This window comes from Octodon degus, unplaced genomic scaffold (assembly GCF_000260255.1).
Source record: "Octodon degus isolate 3935 unplaced genomic scaffold, OctDeg1.0 scaffold00065, whole genome shotgun sequence".
Classification (NCBI taxonomy): Eukaryota; Metazoa; Chordata; class Mammalia; order Rodentia; family Octodontidae; genus Octodon; species Octodon degus.
In genome coordinates, this window is record NW_004524641.1 from 7635752 (window position 1) to 7644094 (window position 8343).

Sequence of the window (8343 nt, forward strand, 5' to 3'; positions counted from 1 at the left end):
GCCGCGGGGGAGGTGGCGACACCTGCGACAGGTGGCCCCCGCGCCCGGAAGACCTGCGCCCCGCCCTTTGCTCGGCCTGGGCAGCGGGGCGGAGAGCGGCGCCGCCGGGGTGCGGGCGCGGGCGCGGACAGGAGGGGGTGTCAGCGCCCATATATTTTTCCTACAGCAAATGCCACTAAAATGGCTGCAGCCTCTCCGTTTCCTTAGAAACCCACTAATCTCCCTTGGCAGCTGTCAAAACTTGCTGGCGGCTTCTTGCCCACCTTTGCTCTCTGCCCTCTCTAGAGGAGTGGTGGGGAGGGTTACACAGGCTTGGGGACACCAGGGTTGTCTGCGGGTGGATCCCAGGGGACAGCTTGTCCTGAAAGTTGAGGAAGAACTAGGAGGAGATAGGGGCAAACTACAGGCGCCGGTCTTGAACCCTGGACTCTTTGGCCTCCCCTGCCAGGGCACAAACACAACTAAAGGTGCAGAGAACCGGGTCCGGTGCAGAGCTGCTGATTCGGGACTGGAGCCCTTCCCAGGCACTGTGAGAACCCTGATGCCAGGCCCAGCGCCCCGACATCACCTGGCTGCAGGCTTGGCGGTGGGCACAACCCCTGGCCCCAGGAAGGGTCGCAGGACGGGAGCTGCTTAGATACGTACGCCCAGAAGCCAGCCCATACCCGGGGTTGTTCTGAATCTGGGGACATGTTAAGACTTTGGCCAGCTACCAAGCACTGTTTTTCACAATGGGCAAAAGGACATAGCGTTACTTTATTCACCTTTGTTTTGTTTCTCTCTTCCCCAGCCCTGGGCATGGGAGATTCAAGGACCCCAGGAAAAAGAAACAGTGGGTGCCTTCTGAAATGCTTTTATTCTAACGAAATAACCCTGATATTAGAGTACTGCAAAGAATCTGCCCTTTCCTCTGCTCCGTAGCCTGGACCTCCTTTCAGAGGGAACCTGGCATCCACTCAGCAGCTCCCATCTGCTCAGGGCTTGTCCCTCTCCTGACCTTCACCCTGTTCATTACATTTAAGATAAATAACATTTAATATACCATATGAAATTCACCAAGGATACAGACGTTGTTGTGACTGTTCTGATGGTCCAGGTGTGAAGGAGGAAATATGTCTCTTACATCCAGTCATTTTGTTTTGTGCTGTTTGGGAGACAGGCTGCCACTGGGTAGTTCAGGCTGACTTTGAATTCCAGGCAGTCCTCCTGCCTCAGCCTCTTGAGGGCCTGCCCCATCAAGTCTGGCAATAAGTCTGATTATGAAGACATCAGAGAGCTACTGAACATTTTAAGGTCACCAAAAGCTGGCTCAAAATGCTGCAGAGAACATTTTCTGGAACAGAAAGTGGCAGTGCATCACCTGTCATTACCAGGGCTCAGAATGACTGTAGTGGCCCATAGTACTCAAAATATTCACTGTCTATCTTGAATCCACTGAGCAGTAAATGCTGCAGTGTTCTTTACATATGTTATCTCATTTAATCTTCAGAGCATCCTAAGAGGCAGAGCCAGGGATATACTGCTCACACGGAGTGATTGATATCTTTAGAAATGTAATGAGATCGTGAAATTATATTTATCAGCACTTTCAAGGGGGTGTTGATGGAGTTGGAAGACACTGACAGAGGGCTTGCAGGGGCTAGGAACCCAAAGAGTCGCCTGAATTCTTACTGAGTAAGTGATCTGCAGAGATTGCGTTGCTACATGGTGCAGGCTTTCCCCTAAAGAAAGGCTGAAGAAAGAAAGAAGGAAAGGCCTTCAAAGGAGCACCTATATCTCACCCAGTCCTGGAGGGGGCCAGTAGGAGCCTAGCGTACTCACTGGGACACTGAGCCTCAGGCAGGGCCTGTGACCAGTGCTGACTGACACTGGGGCCCTGTGCACCTGGTTCCCAGGAGCTTGGTCTCGCTTGTCCTCCAGCAAAGATGTCACTGTTACCATCAAAGGAATGAGAGTATGAGGAGCATCTAAAATGACTGCCCAGGTGGTCCTCAGTTATCAGTTGGTTTTTAAATGGAAGAACAGAGAAATTCCTGGGGCACAAAAGATAGAAGAGATTAGACGTGCTGCTGCGTGCTTATAATCCCAGCACTTAGGAGGCTGAAGCAAGAAGATGGAAAGTTTGAGCCCAGCCTGGGCTACGCAGGGACTCCGTAAGACCCTGTCTCAAACTGAAAATAATTATATATATTTTTAATGTTCTGAGGTTACAACTCAGTGGGAAGGTGCTGGATTCAGGCCTCAGATCTGCATCCCCCCCAAAAAAAATCCCAAAATATCAGGAATACCTAAGTATTCCACAGAATTTTTCTAAAGGTCAGAAAGGGATTTGCTTATTCAGGAGCTACAAAAGTGAAGGAGAAGCTGTTGGTAATGAATAATATCATTGGAACAAGAAAACCAGAAATTGGGTTTTCATGGGAAAGACAAGGAATCAAAAATATTTTCTTTAAAAGAACATAAAGGACTGGAATAGTTGTATGTGGTTGTAATCCCAACTAGTGCAGAGTGAGGCAGAAGGACAGTGGCTTGAGGTCAGCTGCAGCGGCTCGGAAGACTATCTCAAAAGATTAAAAAAAAAGGGGGGGGGCAGCCAAATAGCTCAGGGAGACTGGGCATGGTGGCACGCGCCTGTAACCCCAGCTCTTGAGAGGCTGTAAACAGGTGGATCGCTACAAGTCTAATCTAGCAGTGAGACCCTGAACACCCTGTAGACCCTCCTCCCCAAAAAAAGATAAAAGATCTGAGGATGTAGCTCAGTAGTAGAGTATTATTACCTGGGTTTTATTCCCTACCACTACCCCCTAACAAATCCCCTATGCCACCAAAGTAATCCAAACCAAAAAGAACACACATTGAATGTTTCCATTTATCTGAAATATTCAAAAAAGGCGGCTCTAGAAAGACAAAGTGGATTAGGAGTTGCCTGGGCCCAGGTAGAAAGAGTGGCTACCAATTGGCCCAAGGAAGTGACCTCACATTGGATCGTGTGGTGGATGGATGTGTTCAATCAGTCCAGTAACAATCGCTGAATGGAATCCTCACAATGAGTGCATTTTATGGCATGCTAACCGATCTCAGTAAAACCGTAATAAAGTAATAATAAAAATAATAAACTTGGGCCAGCACTATAGCTCAGTAGCATAGTGCCTACCTGAGAAGCCCAAAGTTGTCAGTTCGATTCCTGGTACACACACAAAAAACTTGCATGATGGAAAAATAAACTTTTCTGGTAGGGAAAAAATATGCATCAATCTTGTGGGAGAAAAAAAAAGCCTGAGAGGAAAAGTAAGAGATGTTCATCATTCCTCCAGCGAGAGAGAATATTCTAATATATATTTCATTCTAAACTTTTCTATTTTAAAAAGATAGATTCGTATGTAAACATATTTAATTAGTTGTTTACATTCACTCATTTATGCACTTATTATGCATATGGATAAAAATTCATACATGCTTAAAAATATTAATGGTTTATAGCTTTTTGGATTTGGAATTAAAACATGTTTTATATGTCTTTTAAATCCTTATTGGGCCGGGGAAATAGCTCAGTAGAAGAAGCGCTTACCTGGCAAGTGCAGGGTCCAGAGTTCAATCCCCCGTACCACAAAATAAATAAATAAATCTTTATTAAAAATTTTTACTTCTATGGGGCTGGTGAGATGGCTCAGTGGTCTAAAGCACCTACTTAGAACAAGCTTAACAAAGCACAGGGACCGCGGTTCAATCCCACAGCACCACATGCCAGCCAGCCCCGCCCCCTGGTGGGCTGAGCTGGCCACACACACACAAACACACACACACACAAATAAATTTTTTTAAAAAAAATTTACTTCTAGACCTTTTTTTCCATTGGCAAAAAATATTTTCTGCTTATTCTCTACAAGAAATTACCAGTGAATTGAGAACAAGTTGTTAGAAGACTCATTTCTATTGTATCACATAGACTCTTAAATAAGTTGCTAAATGTTCAAATTCATTTTGTTTACCTGAACAAAGGTTCATATTAGGAGTTTGGAGGTAGATAACCAAGTTCAAATTTCATCTCCACCATTCACTTAAGCATTAACCTTAACTGAATACTAAGCAGCCTAACACTTTTTTCATCATTTGTAAAGTTAAAGAATTAATAATATTAGGGCCAGTGAAATAGCTCAACAGACTAAGCACCTGCTTTGGCAAAGCACAGGGACCAATGTTTGATCCCAGGTTATCCATGCACCCCGCCCCTGGGGTGCACTAAGCCAGCAACCAAGTCCAGGGGTGGTGGTGCACACCTGTAATCCCAGCACTGGATAAGCTGAAAACAGGATGATCATTACAGGTCCAAGCTGCGTAGTGAGACACTGCACCAAATAAATTTTTAAAATAATAAATAAAAATAATGAATAGTATTATATGTGAACACCATGCTTGTAGGATGTTTAACATAACTGCCAACCACATGGTATGTGGTTGACAGTTCTTAGTCATTCTATATACGATAGAGATAAACACAATGTGCCCTCTGCGCTTCACTGGGACTTGAGAGCACTTCTACCAGCGGATCCTCCCTCACATGTGGCAGTTGCAAAGTTTGACTGTGCAAGATACAAAGGAGCAGTTTCCCAAAGAAACAGTAAAGGTATTTTAGATTTGGTGTCACAGTCTTGCTCCATTCATTCTGTGGCCAGCTTTGCTGTTCCTAATCCGAGAGCTGCTCATGAATAGCACAGAGCAGCTACTGCAACCTGAAGAACAACACAGAACACTGTAGAACCCTACACCACCCTGTCCCTGGTGATTCTATTACAGATCGGGCTTCCATTCATATCACATTAGCGTACATGAGTGTGGGGCTGAGGTCCCACCAAATCCTGTCTGCATGGTACAGATCAAAAGAATGGGCTGAGTTAAAAGCCCTAGGAAACAGGAATGCTGGAGATACAAATCTCAGTTGAGGGCAAGAAAAGATAGGGCATGTCAACTCAAGCAGCAAGACACTCCTTTCTCCTTCTTTTGCTTTGTTGAAGTCTCCCACAGGTAGCATGATGCCCAACCTTACTGTGGAGGGCAGTCTACTTATCTCAGTCCACGGGTTCAAATGCTCCTCTCATCCAGAAAGATCCTTGTAGCCACATGGATCAAGTTTAACCTGGGCAGCTCCGGGCCCAGCCAAGCTGACTCCCACAGTCACCTTACAACTTCTCACCTTAGCGGCTTCCTGAACATTCCCATCTCCTGGTTGGAGTGAAGGGTCATAGGCTCAAAGGCCTGGTCTTAGGATTTTGATCAAGAGTCTGCATGTGTTTCACTTTGGAATTTCCTATCCATTCTGCTTCAGTACATCAGTGACTTAGACCAGTGAAAGCCCAATCAAGTCACCTTCTCCAAACATTTCACACCTCCAGACATTCATTCCTACTTAACCAAGAAAATTGGTTTTCCCAGGCAGGGCTATTCTCCTGGGAGTTATAATCTCACATTCGTTTGGAGAGTACAGCATGGTGGGCCCTGGAGCTTTCTAAAGAAGAAATGAGTAATTAAATCTGACCAGAAGAGCCCCAATTTGTGGGTTATAATAAAAAAGACTATGGTTTTGATATAAAACTTTGAAGATGTGGCCTTTCAGAGAGAGTATATTTATACTAAAATCTTAATAAAGAGAGTAAGAAAGTAGATATAAGTTCTGCTTATAGTAACCTAAGTGTTTTTTAAAAAAAAAAATTCCTAATAAGGCAGATTTGCAAATATTTAAGTTTAGAAGCTCAGTAGCTACGGTACAAGATTAGGTATGACTATATTTCTTTATGAGTTTTAGAAGCAGAGTTTTGGGGGGCGGGTTGCTTCATATTTATATCATTTTGGCATATAAAATAAAGAGTTAGCTATTTAATCTTAATTGTAAATCTTAATTGTACTTTAGGTATATCCAACTTTGGATCACTAGAATCAAAAAAACAATGAGGAAAAAGTATATTTGGGTATGTCCAGTCTGAAGAATGCCTTCTAATCTCTAGAAGACCAAGGTAAAATTAGGCTTAAGTTTTTAAAATTCTTTATACAGCAGGTAAGTGCAGTTTTAACTGCTTATTTTATAGACGAGTATATATTCGAGAGACATAGTTGAAATAAACTCTGCCAATGAAAAAAAAAGAAATCACAGTTAAGATTTATGACTTGGTTATTAATGGAAGCTACATCCTAAAAGAAAAGAAAGCTCTTTTGTTCCAGAAGTAAAATTACATGCTAAAAAAATAAGCAAACTGACCCAATAGAGAAAAGCAGCATATATATTGTGGTAAGTCATACACCATGTAAGCTCTTGGCCTTGGGCAGAGGTCATTCCAAAAGAGCTTGTGGGCTGCATCTGACCACCTTCCCAGGAAAGACAATTTCTCAGGAACTTCCAAATGCTGAGTCACTGATGTGCAAATCGTGTTGGACCAAACTGAGCACAAGCTCTTGTCTATTTTCTAGTAGAGTACATTTACCTATAATAACCTGCTGTTGCTTTTTATGATATTGTTCAAGTTACATGAGGTATATTCTTCAACCCAAAAACGCTCAATCTGTGTTATTATATACATTTTTATATTAATAGAGAAAATTATCATAGAAACAATTTCAAGTGAATACAGTCACCTGGTATTAGTTACAGTCTCCTCATCATCTGTAATCCAAGATGGGCTCCTACACATTCCAAAAAATAAATTACTTCCTATAGTGAATTCCACAGAGAAATAATCACAGGAAAGAGAGAATGTGACTTAAAATCGTATTGATTGTGTTAAATCAAAAGCATGCTCAACTTGAAAGGAGGAAAATGGAAAACTGTCATTTCAAGGAAGCTGTATAAATTCTTGACTAATAAGCCGGAGCTCGCTAGGTGACACTAATTTCTGCTTTCAAAATATGGTGGCAGCACAACTAATAAAGAAAAATGACTTTTGGCATTTCTGAATTAGAGCTGTTAGAATGACCCTAAGATAGATAATAACTTAGGGGACTTAGGAAGAAATCAGAATAACAGACAAGACAGGATTTTTATCCACTGTACTCCTAGAGGGGGCAAGACTATCCCTAGGAGACAAGTCGGGCCATCCCCTTCCAGCTCTAGAAGTCCAAATAGGAAGAGTTTTTCTGTCTACAGTTTCTTCTGCCTGTTGACCCAAAGATCTTGTGGCCATTGGCTGTTACCTAAGCAGCCACTGGCCTCCTCCAAGACCCACACAATTCAAGCCTTCCTTCACCCTGAGGTGCCCATGACAGGCCTCTTTGTGCCAAGACAATGCCACTGCCACCCCCACTCAGCTACTGTCCAACAGTCCACAAAGGTAGGGCTTTTTTCGCTTCTCTACAACTATCAATTTATCCTCTCAGTTCTTGGCACTTATGTTGTGCCGGGCACTGCCTTAGGCACTGAAGAAAGCAGAAACAAGTTTTTAGGAAAGCCAGAATGCTGTAGTAGTGAATAAAAGGAGATGTGAGCAAATGAGCACATGTGTATCTAGAGGGAATAAATGCTGTGAAGAACAATTGAACAAAATGAGGACCAGCTAGCTGCTCCTCCCTTGTGCTCTTGTTGCTTTTGCAGTTTTCCACCGTCATGAACTGCTGCCCTCTGCCATGTGCTGGTCTGCCTTGGAGCCAACCGAATATGGACTGAAACCTCCACAAACTGTGAGCTAAATAAACTTTTCCTTCCTTACTTCTGGCCATCAGGTATTTTGTCCCAGCAATGAGGGAAAAGTAATCAATATGATATATTTTATTAAAGTTTGTACTTGTTTAGACTTCCTTACTTTTTTTTTCATTGTTTCAAAAAACATTTTAATATTCTGTGAATTATTCACTTCTTGAAATTTCAAAGAAAAAAAAACCTCTTAATCACTTTATGAGATACAGAAAAAAAAAAAAAACACTTCAATTTTCCACAAACCATGTCTGCCAACTTATAGGAATACATTTACTGTATTAAATGGGACAGAATGATAATGAAGTGGCATTTGAGGCCAGACAGAGACTGGATTGTGACATCTACAGGCAGGTGTGTAAGCTTATCCTAGGAGGCAAATTACAGATTTGGAAAGAATGTAAAATACCTTATACTGCCACTCTTACATCATCATTTTTATGGTGAATATTTTGAGCCCAAACTTTGACTTCATATTTCTGAAAATAATTATTATGCTAAAATAAAAAGTAAATTCTTATTGGAAAGTTAGCACTGATAGTAAATTTTTTTTAATTTTTATTTTTTTTGTCCTGTCAGAGGTGAATATTCTATTAGCATCTAAATACCATAGGTGCTTGAATTCAACTAAACAATCTAACACTGTCTAGCAGTCTATAATATTAGTG